Consider the following 21018-nt stretch of genomic DNA (forward strand, 5'->3'; position numbering starts at 1 on the left):
GGAAAATAGTTTGACAGTTTCTCAGAAAGTTGAATGTAGAATTACCATATGGCCCAGAAATCCCACTGCTGGGTATATGGCCCGGACACTTAAACAGATATTGCTCACCAGTGTTCATAGCAGCATTATTCACAGCTAGCCAAAAGGTAGAAACAACTCAAGGATATCAACAGATAAATGGATAAAGAAAACATGATATATCCATACAAAGGAATATTATTCATCCATAAAAAGGAATGAAGTTCTGATAGAAGCGACAACATGGATGATTCTTAAAGACATCATATTAGTGAAATAAGCCGGACACAAAAGAACAAATATTGTATGATCTCACTAACATGAAATAATTAGAACAAGGAAATTCAGAGTCAGAAACTACGATACAAGCTCCCAGAGGCTGGGGAGGGGGTGGGGAATGGGGAGTTGATGCTTAATGGGTGCAGAGTTTCTGATGATGTAAAAGTTTTGGTAATGGAAGGTGGTGACAGCAGCACAACATTGTGAATGTAATTGATATCACTGCATTACACAAATGTAAGTGGTTAAAATGGGAAATTTTGTGTTGTGGACATGTTATCACAATAATTTTTAAATCAAGGGATCAGATGATTAACACAATCCCTTTGGTACTACATACTGATTAGAGGAAAGGAAAAGGTAAAATATTCTAAGACAAAAGGGAATTCAATGTATAAGCATATAGCTTTATATAAGAAAATGCAAGAGTCTAGCATAACAATATAGAAGAAATGTTAACTTCGAGAGCTTTGCATGAGAGCCCCACCACTGAGGCACAGAGCCAGAAAATCCCTCCAGTTTCCACTGAAGTTATGGTTAACAACTATTCTTCCTGCAATTTGCCTGTAACAGTTACAATCTCTCCCAAAAGGGGCTTTGAATTCCCCAAAGCTTTAAAGTACTAGGGTGGATGCCAGGCCATGGTGGAGGTGTCAGGGGCTGGATGTCTGCTCTGAAGCTGAAAGGTCCCACCACAGCCCTGAACTTGTCTCTTCTGGTCTTGTGCTCCTGTGGGTGCTACAGTAAAGACCTGGGGTCTGTTGTGAATTCCCTCCTTATGTCTTTCACTGTTCCAGTTTGCTAATGCTGCCGGAATGCAAAACACCAGAAACGGGTTGGCTTTTATAAAAAGGGGTTTATTTGGTTACACAGTTACAGTCTTAAGGCCATAAAGTGTCCAAGGTAAGGCATCAACAATTGGATACCTTCACTGGAGGATGGTCAATGGTGTCCGGAAAACCTCTGTCAGCTGGGAAGGCACGTGGCTGGCGTCTGCTCCGGAATTCTGGTTTCAAAATGACTTTCTCCCAGGATGTTCCTCTCTAGGCTTCAGCTTTTCTCCAAAATGTCACTCTCAGTTGCTCTTGGGGCATTTGTCCTCTCTTAGCTTCTGCAGAGTGAAAGTCTGCTTTCAAAGGCCGTCTCCAAAATGTCTCTGTAAACTGCAGCTCCTCTCTCAGCTCCTGTGCATCCTTCAAAGTGTCCCTCTTGGCTGTAGCAAGCTCGCTCCTTCTGTCTGAGCTTATACAGTGCTCCAGTAAACTAATCAAGGACCACGCTGAATGGGCAGGGCCACAGCTCCAAGGAAATTATCCAATCAGAGTCATCACCCACACTTGGGTGGGTCACATCTCCATGGAAACCCTCAAAAGAATTACAATCTAATCAACACTAATATGTCTGCCTACACAAGATTGCGTCAAAGATAATGGCATTTTGGGGGACATAATACAATCAACCAACACACTGACTAATCAAACAAATATTCAGTGGGTCCTGTGAGGTTCTCCGTGGTATGATGGGGAAGTCTTTTCCAGGCCAAATTTCCTCCACCGTATCTTACCTAACCTACTAGTTTCAATATCTGTGTAAACCTGGTGACTTCTTGACCTAATTTGCCTGGGCTGGTATAACAAGTAACACACACTGGTTGGCTTCAACAGCAGGAATCTATTGGCTCACAGTTTGGGAGGCTATAAGTCCAACATCAAGGAACTGACAGGATCATGCTTCCATGGAAGTCTGCTGTGTTCTGGTGGTGGCTCAATCTCCACCTCTGCCACATGGCTGGCTGTCTCCTTGGGTCCCCTCTAGCTTCTCCTCCTCCCGCTTTGTCATCTGAGTCTCTGGATTTCCTCTCCTTATAAAGACAACAGTCCTATTGAATTAAGGCCTCATCTTAACAGGGAATACAAAGATCCTATTTACAAATGAGTTCCCATTCACCGGACCAGGGATTAGGACTTGAACATGTCTTCTGGGAGCACACAGTTCAATCCACCACACCTCCCCTATGGCTTTCTTGTTTATAAGGATCCCAGGACATGAAGTGCAAATGTCCATTGCTCCAGCACAGAATCCAACTACAGAGGGACCAGACTCAGGCAGGACATTTCCGTTGCCACCGTGAGGCTTAGATTAGTAATTTTGAAGTTGCTTCTCATGATGACACATGCTGCAGTCCCCCTTGGCCCCAGAACCCTGGCTTTTCTTTAAAGAATCACTTTCTTACAGTATCAGTGGGGTTAGCACCAGATCCCACTGAGAGGATGAGGGATCCTTTGTGGGGTGCAAGCTCCCATGTGAATCACCCAGAGAAGCCAAGCTCCCCTGACCTGTCCCAACATTTGCATCATTGTGATCTCAAGTGAAAAATGGAAATCTAGGGTTTAGGAAGAATAGAAAACTACTGTTTCTTTAACCTTTGATTGGCATACGAATGGCTGGAATGCAAGCCTCCGACGTATGAGAAAGAATGTTCTTGTTGATTTGCACATGATCTATTACATGCTATAATAGTACAGCATTTATAGTATAGCAGGTATAGTATAACAGTAGGTATATTCTATACTTAAGAACTTAGTCTTTCTATCAGCAGAACCAGGACCCAAACCTGGATTTTTTAGTTCCAAGGCTGCTGATAATGAAAGGAGTCCCTTAAATAAAAGAGGTCTGACCATCACTGCCAAACTTCACACCTCAAAGAAGGCGGCAAATTCTCATGTAGAGAAGCAGCATGGATGCCTGTTCTGGGAGGGTGTAATGGAGCCTAAGAAGGTGTTACTATAATTGCAAATTTCTCTTACTCTTCAGCCCTAAGGATCTGGGATTCCCAGGACAATGCTGTTTCAAAGGTGGGGACAGACTCCACTCCTTCCCATCTGCCATTAGTTGAGGGCTCTAATGTGAAGTTCATTCAATCCTTTAGCAGTCATTGCCAAACAAGAAAACATGCCCTAAAAGAGAACCTATTTTAAACAAAATACTTATTTTACACAAAAATTGAAAGCAGGCCAACTAAATCCCAAATAAGCCTTATTTCAGGGGCTACCTCCCTGTTTATGATAATCCTATGGCCAAGAATTGCCACTTAAATGAAATGTACTCACCCTGGGGCCACTCAGTTGAATTGCTTTTTGGAACTGGTTTTAGTGGTTGAGGGATGGTCCTTCAATAACGCATTAGTTAAACTAAATGGATTTTGAAGGCCGTATTAAATTCTTGACAAATTTTTTAGTTGAGGGTGGCGATTTGAAGTGATTTAGAAATTAAGATGCAGAGAAAATCCAGTGGAACACATTGAGATGCCCTCTTGTTTCCTGAGCTATTATAATCCGAGCATAAATAGGACCGTTAAGAGGTCCTAATTATTTTTCTCCAAGGAAAATGAAATGACAGCTACAATCCAAATAGTGACACCTGAATCAAGACATTGAGTTTTTTGTTTAGCTTTAGCATCCCACAGTCGATTTGAAAACACTGTTATCTAAGAAGAGATTAGAAGGCACAAATGGTGATAGGAGAGTAAGAGCCCAGATACCACTGATTTTGCCACTTTTATGTTTTCCCATCTTGCTCATTGTGATGGTAGGTTCATGTGTCAACTTGGCCAGGTTTTGGTGTCCAGCTGTTTGGTCAAGCAGGCACTGGCCTAATTGTTACTGTGAGAACCTTTTGTGGATTTAAATCATCAGTAAGGTGATTGCATCCATGGCTAATTATATCTATAGTCAAATGAGAGACATCTCATCCAGTTGAAGTTTTTAAAAGAAGAAATAATGATTTCAGCAGTCAGGAGAGAGAATTTCCATCTCTACTTCAGCCAGCCAGCTTCTCCTGGGAAATTCATCGAAAAACTTCATCAGGGTTCTCAGCTTGCAGCCTGCCCTACAGAATTTGAATTTGTGCATCCCCACAGTAGCATGTGACAATTTTTATAAAAATCTCATAATATTTACAGGTATCTCCTGTCAGTTCCATTTCCCTCGCAAACCTGACTAATACACTCATATAGTAGCCTGGGCATGGTTTAACCTTTCATTGATGGCTCAGAATTCTTATCCAGTTCAGTGCTTGCACCTTGCAGATTTTTTTAATTTGATCTCCTTTCGGTGTACACATTGCCCTCTTATTTTCACCCTACATGGTACATTTGCTCCTAAATGAAATGCTGAGCCCAAAAGGGGCCTGGAGAAGCACTGCCACATTTGGAGGGAACTCTGTTACTGAATTTCTACTCTATTATTTATTTTACTCTTATTTCTTTAGACTGTCTTTAAACATGAACTATCAGTGAGCTACAAATAGAAGTTGTGTTGCATTACCCTATGCTTTTAGTATGTCAATAAAACCAAATGCTTAAGGAAGATCCTCTAATATACATGCCTCCTGCCTGTCCCCAGTGTTAACAGTTGCGGACACGTGTGGATCTTCATCATTTTTGCCCTTGGCCAAATGAACAGCTTGGCCCCACCTCTCCAGGGTTGTCTAGACCATAGGCTGCATCAGGGCTGCAGTGGTATACAACTTATTTACACTGTGTATTAGTCAGGGTTCTCCAGAGAAATAGAGCCAACAGGATGTGCATGTGTGTGCCTGTGTACATACAAAGAGATTTATTATAAAGAATTGGCTCACTTGATTGTGGGGACTGGCAAGTCTGAATTCCACATGGCAGATCAGAGGCTGGAAATTCCCGACGGCGCGATGTTGAGGTCTTCAGTTTGAGTCTATAGGGGAAGTCAAAGGCAGAGGGTGTAGTCTAGAGGAAGAATTCCTTCTGATTCTTGGAACCCTCGGTTCTTTCCTAGTAAGGCCTCCAACTGATCAGATGAGGCACACCCACATGGCGGAGGATCATCTCCTTTACTTTAAGTCAGCTGATTGGACTGATTTCCCATCTGTGAAACACATGCACAACAACATTTAGGCCGGTGTTTGACCAAACAACTGGACACCATACCTTAGCCAAGTTGATGCATAAAATTAACCATCACACACTGAATCCTCAGGCAATTCCCTGACCCAAAATCAGTGCCCAACAAATATTTATTGAATGAACAAATGAGCAGATGACAGATATCCCCAAAAGAGACTGTGTCACTGAGTCCAGGACATGGCCAGCTACTCTCATCATCTAGCTGCTTCTGTCTCTCCACTGCTCATTTTCCCACTGTGTTCAAGAAGTCACCCATTTTATCCTTTCAGCTCCAGAATTATACCCTTCTTCCATTCTCATTGCATACTCCTTTCCTTTCCTGGGCTCATGGGCACTCAAGGGGAAGCCAGCTATAGTGAATTCAACATTCAATACACTTTCTCAATATTTCAAAACAGACTCTGCTATGGACCCACTGTGGACCAAGCCCAGATTTCCATCTTCTGGACTCCTTGGCCCTAGGGTGCACTTAGACACCCTCTGCTCCACTACCACTACTACCCCAAGTTGCTCGAAAACACCTTCTGAGACTTCAGTGAGCATCAGATTCACCTGCAAATCTTGTTAAAGCACAAACTGCCGGGCTCTAACCCCAGAGTGTCTGAGTCAGCAGATCAGGGGTGGGACCTACTAATTTGCATTTCTAACAAGTTCCTAGGTGATGCTGCAGATCTGGGGACCCCATCTGGAGAACTGCTGCTCCAACTGAACCCCAAGGGCCCTAAGTTCAAGTCCCAGCTCAGTCTCAACCAGTCCTTGCTGCTACATTTCTATATACTATTTCCTATCTTGGAAAATTAAGATGCCTGTTCTAGTTTGCTAATGCTGTGGAATACAAAACACCAGAGATGGATTGGCTTTTATAAAAAGGGGGTTTATTTGGCTACACAGTTACAGTCTGAAGGCCATAAAGTGTCCAAGGTAACACATCAATAATCGGGTACCTTCACTGGAGGATGGCCAATGGCGTCCAGAAAACCTCTGTTAGCTGGGAAGGCACATGGCTGGCGTCTGCTCCAAAGTTCTAGGTTTCAAAATGGCTTTCTCCCAGGACGTTCCTCTCTAGCAAGCTTGCTCCTCTTCAAAATGTCACTCACAGATGCACTGAGTTCCTTCTCTTTGAGTCAGCTCATTTATATGGCTCCACTGATCAAGGCCCACCCTAAATGGGTGGGGCCACACCTCCATGGAAATATCTAATCAGAGTTATCACCCACAGCTGGGTGGGGCACATCTCCAAAGAAACACTCAAAGAAATCTGATCAAAACTGATGATGTCTGCCCACACAAGATTACATCAAAATAATGGCGTTTGGGGGACACAATACATTCAAACTGGCACATTCCACCCCCTGGACCCCAAAATGACATTCTTTCCATATACAAAATACATTTATCCCACAACAATATCACAGAAACCTAAATTATTCCAGTAACAATGTTAAGTACAAAATTCCATCAAAATCAATTATAGGCATGGTCAGTCCTAAGGCATAATTTTCCTTTAGCTATGGATCTGTGAACTTAGAACAAGTTATGTGCTTCCAATATACAAAGGAGGGACATTCATAGGATAAACATTCCCATTGCCATAGGAAAAACTGGAAAGAAAACAGGGTTCACAGGACTGAAACAGTTCCTAAAACCTGCAGGACAAACTCTATTAGACTTCAAAGTCTGAGAGTCATTTACAGAATGACATTGCAACCTTGGGGCTTGAGAGAGCGGGAGTCTAACCCTTCCTAAGGGCCTTTGTGGCAGCTCTTTCCTCTTGACTCCAGACCTCAACCTCCATGACTCTGTCTTTGAAGAAATTTTTCCTTCAGTTTGTTCCTTGTCTGTGTCCAAGGTAACACATCAATAATTGGGTACCTTCACTGGAGGATGGCCAATGGTGTCCGGAAAACCTCTGTTAGCTGGGAAGGCATGTGGCTGGCATCTGCTCCAAAGTTCTGGTTTCAAAATGGCTTTCTCCCAGGATGTTCCTCTCTAGCAAGCTTGCTCCTCTTCAAAATGTCACTCACAGCTGCACTGAGTTCCTTCTCTTTGAATCAGCTCATTTATATGGCTCCACTGATCAAGGCCCACCCTAAATGGGTGGGGCCACACCTCCATGGAAATATCTAATCAGAGTTATTACCCACAGCTGGGTGGGGCACATCTCCGAAGAAACACTCAAAGAAATCTAATCAAAACTGATAATGTCTGCCCACACAAGATTACATCAAAGATAATGGCGTTTGGGGGACACAATACATTCAAACTGGCACAATGCCTTAAATTACAGCAAACCATACTTTTTTCTCTAGGTGTCTCCTGGAGCTCAGCGTAGCAGCTGTGGGAACTGAGATAACCCTTTCTGGCCCTGCAGGGTCTGATTTATCACCCTGAAGCATGCTCGTTATGTAATACATTCAAATTTGGGGCTGCTGGGGCACCAGAAGCTCCAGCTCACTCTGAGACTGCAGCCTGCTGTGGGCTCTGAGATTCCATGCACCTCCCTAAGGTTCCTGGTCCCCAGGGTGGGGGCATGAGGGCAACACTGGCACAGCACTAAGGTAGCTGGTTTCTGAAGAAATCCCCCCAGCTCGATTAAGGAGCTGGTCACACATAAAACACAAACTTCCAGAGGAAATGAGGCTGCAGCTTAGGGGCTGCCTGGCATAAATGCTGCTGTGTTGTGAAATGGTCAGAGGATGTGGGCTGCACTCTTCTCAGGCTGCAGAGAAGGGCACCTATGACACAGCTGAGCCAGAGTTGAGGTAGCTGGAGGACATTTACACCAGCTTGGGCTGAGGCCTCCTACCCCTACGGCGTGATGGGGTCTTACTGGACAGCACCCATGGGAGGTGGTGGCCTGGTTGTGCCAGCATCAGCATCATGTGCAGAAGAGGCTGAGGGGAGGGCAACCAAGAGTGGGCAATTCCTTTGGAAAGAATGTTGGAGTGCACGTCTGCAGCGCCTTTATCCCTCACCACTCCACTGCAGGTCCTTGGGGTTGCAAAGGATGCACCCCCACTGGGTTAGGGTGCAGAGGACCTGGCCTGAGTGCATGCATCCCCAGAGGCCTGGGGCTCAGAGCAGAGGACCAGGCTTCCCCTGTAAGAGGGGGAGGCGGGGAGAGGGTGCCCTGCCCCAGAGGACTGCCTGGAGGGGTAGAATGACCCCCAGAGGGCTGGAAACCGAGGCCGGGGCCCCAAGAGGGGCTTGGAAAGCAGCCACAGGGAGAAGAGTGTCCCCCATCTCCTGGGAACTGCAATTTAGGAATCTCAGGGAAACTCCCTAAAGCAACCCCCTTCCAAGCAGAACAGCTTTGGGCACTGGCTGAGCAAAGAGGACGTCAAAGCAGAGCAGGACAGCACCAGCCATAGAAGGCTCTTCTCCTTGCATAAGGGAATGTGGAGGGGGTACAGGGGGAAGAAGGAAAGGGAGGAAGAAACACCCCCAGGCTCCCTCTCCACTGCAGGCTTCCAGGTTGAAGCAGGCCCAGCTGGGATGGAGAGGCATTAACTCCGAATGAAGTCTGGAGCCATATATTGCTGGAGATCCCTGTGGCTGCAGTAACAAAGCACCACAAACCTGGAGGCTTAAAACAACAGACGTTTACTGTCCCTTGCTCCTGGAGGCTGGAAGTCTGGATTGTTGGTATGGGGAGGGCCGGGTTCCCTCTGTGGTCTGCAGGGGAGAGTCCGTCCCATGCCTCTCCCCTGGCTTCCAGCGGTGGCCGGCCAGCCTTGGCGTCCTCTGGTCTTGTTGTCACATGGAGCTCTCCCCTCTGCCTGTCCCATCCATGTCCAGTTCTCCCCTTCCAACAAGGACATCGGTCATATTGGACCAGGGCCCACCCTGCTCCAGTTTGGCCTCATCTTAACTAAGAATATCTTCAAAGACACTATTTCCAAATAAATAGGGACCAAGGGTCAGGACTTGAGCATGCCTTTTGCAGGAAAACAATCAAACCTACAGCATATGCATTAGACCAAACACTTTAATTACCAAAATGAGACTGTTTCTGTGGTTAAAGGGACCAGAAAGGGCTTGGGCTGTGCCTGAGACTTCACGGAGCCCACAGAGTAGCTTCTAGGACCCAATGTCCTTCCATGACAGTCTTCTACGGAGCCCAGCATCTCTCTCACACTGGGCCCAAGATCTATTCATGATGCTTTCTTATACATGTCTAGGGATAGATTTTTTTTCTTTTGATAACCGAGGCCCAAATTTATTGTGCACTTTACTGCATGCCAGGAACTATGCTAATCATTGCAATGTACCTTTTCTAATTTCATTCTCTACGAGGTGCCGTCATCCATCTTTCCAGGAATCTGGAGCACAGAGGGATCCAGTTCCTTGCACAGTTGGCAAAGGTGCAGCTCAGTTAGAACCAGGTGGTGGCACGCCCCAGCCCATGCTTTTAACCCATCTGTAACAGTCGTTCTCCAGTGGGTGGGGTCAATTTTGCCCATAGAGAACATGTAGCACTCTCTGGAGACATTTATGGTCATTGCCATGGAGGGGAGAGGTGCTGCTGGTATTTGGTGGGTACAGGCCAGGGATGCTGCTCAACACCCTACAATGCACAGGACAGACCCCACCCAAAGGATTATCCCACCCATCATGTCAATGGGATTGAAATTAAAAAACCCTGCTCCAAAAGAATCCAGGAGCCCTGCCTTCCCCTTTCATTTATTTTCCCAAATAGAAGTAGTTTTATTTTTTCTTATTATAAAAGTAATGCATCATGATAAAAAAAAAATCAGTCATTATAGAAAAATAGAAATTAGAAAAGAAAAATAACCTATAATCTCACCCACCCAAGGTAGCTACGGTTAATGTTTGTTTATATACATTCAGATTGTTTCCTCTGTAAATAGTTATAGGCACACATGCACCCATTTTTCCTTCATGCTCTCTCTCTCTATTTACGTTTCTCCTTTTTCAAATGTTGTAGATGCTGGCTCTTAAGCCTACATTTTTACTTCAATGTACATTTTAGTTCACAATATATATTGTAGATGTCGTCCGTGTCAATTAACAGACATCAGTGATAACTGGTTCTCAAGGGGGCCGTTCTGTTCCAGGGCAGGAGTGAATTGGAATTTCATGGGGCCTCTTCCGGTTGGAGGGCTCCTGACATTTAGTGGGTGAGGGTGCAGGGCTTCTGGACATCCCATATCGTGCCTCAGTCCCACACATGGGGAAGTGTCTCTCACAATTTTGCAATATCACACCAGACATCCGTGTGGTTGAAAAACCTGTTTGGAACCATCTGAGCCAAGATCCAGACTTCATTTTCATTTAAGCACAAATAATGTTTGCTTGGTTTGAGCACACACTACCTTTCCCAGGGATGTAGCTGTCAGGGAAGTTGAGGAAGGATTGCACCTTGCACCCACTGTGAAAAATCACACCACCAACAATGATGCTGCTAATGAGACATCAACTGCTGACGCACACACCCTTCAGTGAACTTGTGGCTGGGGCTCCCCTAACCATCCTACCCAGACAAGCAAACCACTGTCACTCAGCTCCCAGGGGGGGCATGCCTGTGTGTCTAGACATTGAGACATTTTATTAGACATTCCTCTCCTTTTATCTCTCCTTTATGTCACAGTTAAGGCAACATATTGATTTTTTTTAAACTTATATATGTGAGTCATTAAGTCATTATATTGATTTTTTTTAAAATCACATGTGCAGGTTATATTATCGATGCATTTCATTCCAGGTTAGTAAAGGGAGGCATTACCAACATTTTTTATAGAACGGGGCTGAGCACCCCTGATTTACATCATGGCATTTCATGACACTGTTCTCTTGCAAGCTTGTATCATGATTTAAGAATCTCCTTCTGACGGGCATTTCTGTTGTTTTGGTTCATATAAGCAACACTCAAAAAGGTGATCGTATTTGTAAACAGATCTGGCCATTCATTCGATTGTTTTCTTAGGGAAAAAGTTCCTAAGAATTGGAAATGATGGGTCAAAGGGTACAAACGTGTTTCAGTTTGCTAAAGCTGGTGAAATGCAATATACCAGAATTGGGCTGGCTTTCACAATGGGGATTTGTAAACTTAAAAGTTTACGGTTCTTAGTAGTGACACATCCCAGAGTAATTTGGGCAGATAATAAAAAATATATTTACAGCCTCCCCCTCCCCAGCCCCGAGGATCTGGGAGAAGGTGCGAATGTGTTGGACATCCTTACCTCGACTGGTGTTGATGTTGTCACAAACATTGGGACTGGCGGTTTGATGTGCTGAGCCCTCGAGCATGGGACTTGCCCTTATGAAGCTCATTACCACAAAGGAGAGTCTAAACTTACATGTAATGGTGCCTAAGAGTCTCCCCCTGAGTACCTCTTTGTTGCTCAGATGTGACCCTCTCTCTCTCTCTAACTGAGCCATCTCGACAGGTGAACTCGCTGCCCTCCCCCCTACGTGGGACCCAACTCCCAGGGGTGTAAATCTCCCTGGCAATGCAGAATATGACTCCCGGGGATGAATCTGGACCCGGCATCGTGGGACTGAGAGTATCTTCTTGACCAAAAGGGGGATGCAAAATGAGACGAAATAGTTTCACTGGCCGAGAGATTTCAAATGGAGTCGAGAGGTCACTCTGGTGGACATTCTTATGCACTATATAGACAACACCTCTTAGGCTTTAATGTATTGGAATAGCTAGAAGTAAATACCTGAAACTACCAAACTCCAACCCAGCAGTCTGGACTCCTGAAGACAATTATATAATAATGTAGATTACAACGGGTGACAGTGTGATTGTGAAGACCTTGTGGATCACACCCCCTTTATCTAGTGTATCTAGTGTATGGATGAGTAGAAAAATGGGACAAATGTAAAGGACAAATGGGGTGGGATGGGGGGGTGATTTGGGTGTTCTTTTTTCACTTTTATTTTTTATTCTTGTTCTGATTCTTTCTGATGTAAGGAAAATGTTCAGAGGTAGATTGTGGTGATGAACGCATAACTATGTTATCATACTGTGGACAGTAGATTGTATACCATGGATGATTATATGGTGTGTGAATGTATTTCAATAAAACTGAATTTAATTAAAAAAAAAAAACCAACATAAATTTCTTCACCTTTAGAAGGTAATAAAAATGTTTATGTTATAAGAAAAAAAAAAAAGTTTACAGTTCTTAGGCTGTGAAAATGTCCAAATCAAGGCATCAGCTGTGATGCTTTTTCCCAGAAGACTAGCTACCGGCCATCCTCAGCTCCTCCGTCACATGGCCAGCACAAGGTGGCATCTGCTGGCCTCTCCCTTCTCTACTGGGTTTCATTGCTTCCAGCTTCTGGCTTCAGTGACTTCCTCTCTGTTTCTGTGGTTTCTGTTTCCTGTGTGTCCCCTCTCGGTTTCTCTGGCTTTTCTCTCTGAGCTTCTCCTGGGGCTTTTTATTCTGTCTTCCCTCTGTCTTTACCCTCGTATAAAGGATTCCAGTAAGAGGAGTAAGACCCACATCTCAACTTAAGATCCTACTCCCCAAAAGACCTTATTTACGATGGGCCCACACCCACAGGAATAGATGAGCTTTACAGATGTGATCTTTTCTGGGGTACACACAGCTTCAATCCATCACAACACATTTTATATTTCAAAGTAGTTTTTCCAAATGGTCACACCAACAGATCTGTGGGGGACTCCAGTGCAGAAGGAAATGATGGAAGGAGCAGGTGCTGTGGATTTCCTTTCCGGGGGTGGCATGGGGGCCTTCTGCTTTGTGGGGGGCAGGGGCAGGGGCTCGAGCATGGAATGCTGCTCCTATAAGCTGTGGTGCCCATGCCCCACCTTGGGGACCCAGCCTTGGCTAAAGCAGTGCCCCTGTGTGGGTTGGGTGTCCTGCCTGACCCCATGGCCCTCCTGGGGCAAATGTGCATCCTTTAATAAATTCCTCTGGCATAACTGGCATGAGCAAGTCTTTTTGTTTGCAATGCATATTCATTCCTAACTGGTGCTGAACCTCACTGCATGCAAGTGGCTTGGGTCCATCTTAGCTCATCCTTCAACTGGACTTCTGAGTTTCAGTTACTGGGCTTATCACAGCCCAACAACGGGGTATTGCGTCATCGCTCAGCAGCTCAGGGGTCCACCCTCCCCCTTCCTTGATGTAGGAAGCATTAAAACCCAAAGATGACACGTGGCTCTGCTCCACTCAGGCAGCTGGGTGGCAGCAGGGCCAGGTCTAGCACCCCCCTTTCTTGGGTCCTGCATAGCAGACCCACGAAATCAGACATCAAGGAGGGGGCTCTGAGAATCTGCATATTTTTCAAAGCACAGCCAGTTTCGGAGTCTCTTGCACATGACCATACAATACCAATCCAGGGCACCGGTCACGGAGGCAGACCTGAGTTTTGGGGGCTACCAGCCAGGGGACCCTGGGCATATTACCAAAATGCTCCAAGTCTCAGTTTCCTCTTTTGCGCAAGGAAAGGAATAACATGTAGTCTCTCATCAAGCTGTATGGAATTAAACAAGATATCTTCATGGAAAGCACATCGCCGGGTGCCTGGCACATAGTAAACACGTTACAATTCAGCGATTTTTCTATTATTCATAAAATTAGCACGACATTTGCAGTGCCTAATGTCAAGGCCACACCACTCCCCGATGTCGGAGGCTGTGCCTTTTCCATTTTTTTTTTTCTCCTCTAGTAAGTTCGCAGGCTCATGCTATTTGTCCTCTCTGCCTGGGATACCTTTCTCTACCTGTGAAAATTCTACTCACCCTTCAAGGTCAAGCATCGTCTCCTCCTGACACCTTCCTTAATCCCACCTCTGCCTTCCCAGTCTCTCGCTCCCCCATTGGACGTGCATGTTCTGATTTGCTGTAGGTTGACCTGTTTCCATGTCCATCTCCCTGCTTCATCAGTATGCCAGTACTGATCTGCATCTGGCAGAGAGCTGCTCAATAATGTTAATTGAGTTGATTAAACATGAATCGTCATCCCCATCCCAAACACCTAATGGAATTCCCCAGTGGGTGGCTGATTCATGGACATCCCCTTTTGGAGGAGCACCAAGGACCAACGGAGGAAGCGCTCACGTCGAGGGCGGAACTCAGTCTCCAGGGTAATTACTAGGGAATGGCAAAAGGACGGCCGGTCAGGGGTTTCGGAAAGATTCTTCATTCCAGGCTGCCGTGGGCATCTGCTTGCGAGCTTGCGATCCCCAGGGAGCCCGTGCTGCCGGATCCTGACTTGAATAGTGTGGAGCGTGCCCGTGCCCCAAAGGAACAAGTAGTCGTTAAGGAACAAAAACACCGCCTGTGCGATGGGGCTGTATTAATCACGGTGGCCGCTCTGCTAGGATGCCGTTTCATAGCATATCTGTGCCTACAGTTCTTATCATGGCTGGGTCAAGGTGTCAGGTCAGGCAAGATGAAAGAGGGAGATGGGGAGAAAGAAAGAGGGAAATTCATTAATGGTGTCCCGCGGAGTGATTTTTTTCTCTTAAATATCTTCTCTTTTTCATCTGTTCTAACATCCTAACCAGAAAGGAAATTGTCTCTCTCTCTCCCCTCTTAAAATGTGGCTGCAGAGGTTTGACGTAGGCAGTGTCACTCGTGCGGGTGATTATGAACAAAATGCAAGCAGCTTTTGGGGTTGGCGGTAATGGACAAAAAGGATTAAAATCCCGCAATAATCTCCCAATCCTTTATTTACTGTAACTTTCGATTGCTGTCTGCACTGTCCCAGCTTTTCCCGGCGCTGCTCATGATTTGGCAAATGCTTAGGCCCTCACTGACTTGAAATTTGTCTGCCTTTGTGCACTAAAATAGCAATCGCTAGAGAGAAAAGGGGTTTTCATTTCTGTCTATACCTATCCTCTCTCTATTCCCCTTGATTCTCATAGATAGCCCTCTACTTAACTCAGGACCTTTGCCCCTGGAACACTTCCGTTCATTTCCGAGGCCACGCCTGCTTTTTCTGAAGTATATTCTTTGGAACCCTGGTCCTACAAGATGCCCCACACAGAGCTGTGTGTCAGCTAAATTAGGGAACTCTTGGAGTTTTACAATGTGCATTTATGCCTTAAAGTCCTGTGTTCAAACGTGTGCTCTTCCCCCTACCGGGAACATCTCCCTCCCCACTCCCATCCCCCACTGACTCATTACATCTTTACACATCTTTTTGGGGCTCTGCTTAAATGTTGCTTTCTCAGGGCCCTGCTCCCAACCCAAATGAGGCCTGTTTTACAGCTTCCATAGCATCTTCTATTCCCCTGGACATTTGTAATTTTCTTGATGTCCATCTTCCCCACTGGACTATAGATAGGTTCTACTAAGGCAGGAGCACAGATAATGTATTCAGTGTCCTATCCCCAACACACTGCACAGTGCCTGGATTGCCGTGGGCTTATACATGTGTATTGATCAGCTAAAGAAAAACAAATAAGTTTGGGGAACACTGGACTAAACAATTTTTTTTTCACTTGGGAACTTTGTTTTTTCACTTTTTATACAACATTCTTTGCCACACCATGAAGCATACTTTGGGAGACGTTGCCCTGAAGTTCTGTCATCTCCTTGATAGGTAACAACTACTACCCATTTATATCACTTAGGACTCTTTTTGTTGGCAAGCCACAGAATGTCCTCTTAAAACTAGTTTATACAAAAAGGGGAGAAGTCTAGGGGTATGACTAGCTTTGGCAAGAGTTTTCTAGCAAATCAAATGATGTCACCAGTGGCCTGACTTCTCCCTGGCTGCTCTGTCTCTCCTACCTGCCTCCATGGTGTGGCTTCATCCCCAAGCTCCCTCCCACCCCCGCCTCCACCCTCATCCCCCACAGTATGCCCAACCCCACCTCCAGCAGTCGTTCCGCACTGACTGTCTTCTCATAACCTCCATGCACAAGACCAGAAACCTTTCTTTACAAGAAATCCTAGAAGATGTCTCCTCAAGCCTCACTGACTCTGACCCAATCATTATGGCTTGCCCACCCCTGGGGCTGTGGTATCAATCCCAAGGAAAGTGAATGACTCAGAAGGGGAAAGAAGTGGTTGGTAAAGCAAGTAGGGTTCAGTTTGGAAGAGGATTCCAAAATTCCAAAAATTTTCAAGGCTGAGCTAAAGTCAACCCCTTCCAAATAGTCTTCTCTGAAAAATCTAGACAAGCGTGAAGTCTGCATTTCGTGGCCTTCCACCAGGGACTCAGGATCTGTGGCACAAACTTTGGTCCTTCTATATATTGTGTTAGAACATCCTCTAAGCAACTCTACGAGGTACTCTGCTGTACAAGTTACCTATTTCTGCATGACAAATTACCCCAAAACTTGGTGGCTTAAAACACCAATTTATTATGGTCATGGATTCTGAGGGTTGAGAATTTGGAAGAGGCACAGTGGGGATGGCTTTATCTCTGTTCCACAATGTCTCAGCCAGGAGGAGTCAAAGCCTGGGGCTGACTTGACTGCTGGAAGCATGAGTCACCTACAGATACCTTCACTCACATGTCTGGCAGTTGATGGTAGCCATCAGCCCAAACTGCAACTGGACCTGTTGGCCTGAACTACTGAGCAAGGCCTCCTCACGTGACCTGTGCTTCTTTACAATATGGCCGCCTCAGACTTCTTCCTTGGCGGCTCAGGGCTCCCAAGGCATGTCCTAGGAAACCAGGGAAAGCCATCTTGCTTTTGTGACCTAACCTTGGAAGTCACATGGTATCACTACCATGTAGTCACAAGCCCATTCAAATTCAAGAGGAAAGGCCATAGAGCCCACCTCTCATTTGGAATAGTGTCCAAACCCACTTTGTAGAAAAAGAGCCTGGGTTAGAAGATATCACTGCAACCATTTGGGAAAATAAAACATACCGCATCCCTATACATATGTTGAGTACCTTTAAAGGCAGGGGCTGCCTTATAAATACTGCTTGAACCAGCCATTGAATCTAAGAACAGGAATAATTTGCCAATTAATCAAATAAAACTTGGTCGGTTTTTCTCTTAAAATGTTTAATAGGTACTGCTCTGATAGAACTTGTATAAGAAAAGAGGTTGTATGCAAGATCAAAATTGGTAGGGAGATGCTAGGGACAACCAATTCCTTGAAATAGTAATAGGAAGATTTGGTCTTGGGAAGAAATTGCCTCTAGGATCAAGTCCAAGTAGTTTTCAAAGTTCTCTACCATCTCCAGAATCCTCACCCACTCTTGGTCTCACCTAGAACCCTATAATCCAGTCATACCAAATTTCTTTTAGTTTCTCAAAACTTGCCACAAACCCACTCTCCCCAGGACCATTGCACTTTCTGGTTCCCCTGCCTGGGAACATTTTCAATCCTAATTCAAGTCTAGCTTAGAAGTCACCTTTTCCAGGAGGCCTTCCCAGGCATGCTTTTCACTCCTACCATGACACTATATCATGTTCTGGGGTGATGGCCAGCTAACTTGTTTGGCTCCTTTACCAAGCTGTAAGCTCTGAAGATAGAGACAAAACTCCATCTCAGTAGTCATTATCTAATAGTGCCTGGCACACAGGAAGTCCTCAAGGAATACGTAGCAGCTGCTGTCACTGATCCACCCACAGCCTCTCATCCTTATCACTTTAGTACACACCATTCCCATTTCCAACTGCCTGCGCCTGCATGCCTTTTCCCAAGCACTTTTTCTAGCCACCAAGCCTGCTTTGCCTACCCCAGCAGCAGGCCAGAAATTCCAGAGAATAAACATGTTCTGGGTACAGATAGGAGAAGCAGCCTCTAGGGAAAAAGTGGTATTTGTGGTTCTCACCCTCCCCTCCCAAAAAAAAACCAAACAAACAGTCTTAAAATTGAAAATAAATAAATCTTGAGAGAGTAAAGAAATCTAAGAACTTTAAGTGTTGGAGAAGAAAGAGCACGTTTGCTATATTTACATGTGCGTGCATGTATGTGTATGGGGAAAGGGGGAGTCCAGGAAGGTTCATTGGAAGAATGAGGAAGGAATGGCAGGACTATTGCAAGCTGGTTTAAAGGAGGCAGCTGTAACTTGAGGCCAATGCTTTGTTGCTGTGTAGGAATGGGAATCCATTTCAGATTTTTCCAGTAAGTGTACTGATTTTTAAAACTTTATGAGAGTTAAAACAAGACCCTAGGAAAAAATTTTGTCTCATGATGTGGTGGATTAAATTATGTACCCCCTCAAAAGATATGTTCTTAATCTTAATCCATGTTCCTAGGCAGGGGGGTGAACCCTTCAAAGATTTATTATCAGTTAAGGCATGGACTTCATTTGTGAATAGGATCTTTGAAGATCCTTTTTAGGAGTGGCCAAACTGGATTAGGGTGAGCCTTAATCAGTATGACTGGAGGACTTTAAAAAAATCCAGAAGTTGGAGAAAGACACAGAAGTGGACCAAGGATGTCACCACGTGATGGGAGGCCGAGATGCCAGCCAAGGAACCCTAAGGATTGCTGGCAGCCAGAACCAGAATGCAACAGGCTCCAGGAGAAAGCATGGCCTGTTGAGAACTTCACTTGGATTTGTAGCCTCCAAAACCATAAGCCAATAAATTCCTGTTGGTTAAGCCAACCCATTCTGTGGTATTTGTCATAGCAGCTCTGGCAAACACAGACACATCACCAGTCTGAAAGCTGTAGCCTAAAGGATAAAGTAGAAGGCCTTTAGCATGACATCCAAACCCTTTATGGTCTCATTTCTTCTTGTTCATGTCCCCAGACCACTTGTAAATCCCCTGTAGGCAGTGGGAAGCCCTAGTTTTAAATAAGAGAGTCAAGTGGTAGGATTTGCATTTTAGGAAGAGCATTCTGACCATTGGGAGGAGATTTAAATTGGACAGAAGGGCATTGGAAGCAAGGAGACACATCAGCCAGTGTCAGAGAGGAGTTCCCAAAGCCCCAACTCACAGCCATCAGTGGCAACTCAAGTTAATGTAGAAGAGTGAAAGGGGAGGCTTTGGGACTTGAAGCAGAGTTGGCATGGCAAGCTCACCATGCTTGCTGATGTTGTTCATTGATGGTGGCTTTAAAGTGTGCTAAAGGAAAGCATGGGGGGAACAAAAACCCCACTCCCCAAGCTCCTCCTTGGTGCACCACTGCATGCACCCCTCTATTTCATCCCCAGGAAGTTTGAGGATCCTGTTTCCTCTGGCAGGAATGCTCTTCTATGATCTTACCCATCTGGCAAACTTGTAATTATTCTCCAAAACTCAGCCTAGATATCACTGCCTCTTGCCTAGTCATCAGCTGCCTTCACTCCTCTTGTACCTTCTGTACCAGTATTTGGGTCACAGTGAATCACAGTGATTGCTTCTCATGTCTGATTGCTCCATGACTGTGAAGTGTCCCAGTCAAGGGACTCTGCCTTGCAGGCTTTGTGCCTGCCTTGTAGTCTTTGTGCCTTCTACTTCCATATTCTGACACTGAGAATCATCTATCACATTTCTGCAAACACACCAGACATTCAGTAGCAGCTTGCTGAAATGAAACCGAAACGGGAACTGAGGACTCAGGTTACCGGGCTCCTGACTCACAGCTTCCCTACTGAACGCTACTTGCCTCACCCACTTCACTAACCCGGTTTGGCATTTCAGATTCCTCATCCGGACTGGGGATTTTGCAATCGGCCCCATCTGGGTCAGGGGGACTCCACGGACGGTAGAGCACAATCATGCAGACTGCATCTGGCCAAGCAGGCAAAGGAGAATGGCTTTTTTTTGGACACCTGGGCTAGCACCTGTGCTTAAATAGAAGCAAAAGGGAAGTCCTCATCCATCTTGCCTAGGTAACGCTGCTGAGCCAAGAGGAGGGGCAGGGGCTGTGGGTGCCATCTGAAGGGGAATTAACACAGCCCTGTAATAACCCTGGGGATCTCTGGGGAGGAGAAGTCGATGGGGAAGCCTAGCCCAGTGGCAGATGAAACAAATTAAGAAGCATGACCGTATGAAACATCCAGGCTGTGAGCAGGGGAGGATGGACCGGGGACATCCTCTGAAGCTTCCCATCCCAGAAAAAAACAGGGAGGAGGCGGCTCTGCCCAAGTTCTGGCACCCACTGAGCCAACCCACAGGCAGCCGGCCCAGCATCCCCAAGGGGCACCAGATGAGCAGAGGAGGGAGGCCTAGGGAGAGGGTGGAATCCAAGAATTCTGACTGAGTTTGATCTGCATCCTGGACTCAATGGGATGGAGCCATGTGAGTCCACAACAAGAATGGGGTCACCTCAGTCTCTCCAGAACCACAGATGGATGTCCAGTGGGGCAGTGAGAAGTGTTTGGAAAATGTACCTTCTACCAGCAAAGGCATCTTGTCACCTTTGATATTTTTGAAACCCTGCAAGAAACGTCTTCTTTGTGCCAGACACCTTATTTGCATTATTTCAATTAATCCTCACAGCAGTGCCAGGGTTGGGTACCACTTCCCACCATCAGAGACCATGTCTAGTCCCTGGAGCATGGATCCAGCACTGTTAGGGAGGCAGCCCTGCATCCTCCTTCTCCTAAGGTGGGCTTGCACTCACTCAAGCTTCTGCTTTGTGACTTGGAAGGGAGGAGGAGGTTAGGGAGGGGTGGGGAGTAGTGAAAAGCAGAGGAGAATGGTGGAGACACGATGGTATCTTTTCTCCCCTCCAAGTGCTTAGATTGGGTTGGCATATTATGAGAAAGTCAAGGGCCTGAAGTTTATTGGATTTTTCAAAAATGACTTAGAAAGACTCTGGGAGGGGGCAGAGTTGCTTGCTGTGTTAAGGGGGTAGAAGGCCACTCTCCTTGTCTCTGCACAGAAACTGCACTACTCTGGCATCCCCAGAATGAGGAAATTTGGACAGA

The sequence above is a fragment of the Choloepus didactylus genome, chromosome 7 (assembly GCF_015220235.1).
Source record: "Choloepus didactylus isolate mChoDid1 chromosome 7, mChoDid1.pri, whole genome shotgun sequence".
NCBI lineage: Eukaryota > Metazoa > Chordata > Mammalia > Pilosa > Megalonychidae > Choloepus > Choloepus didactylus.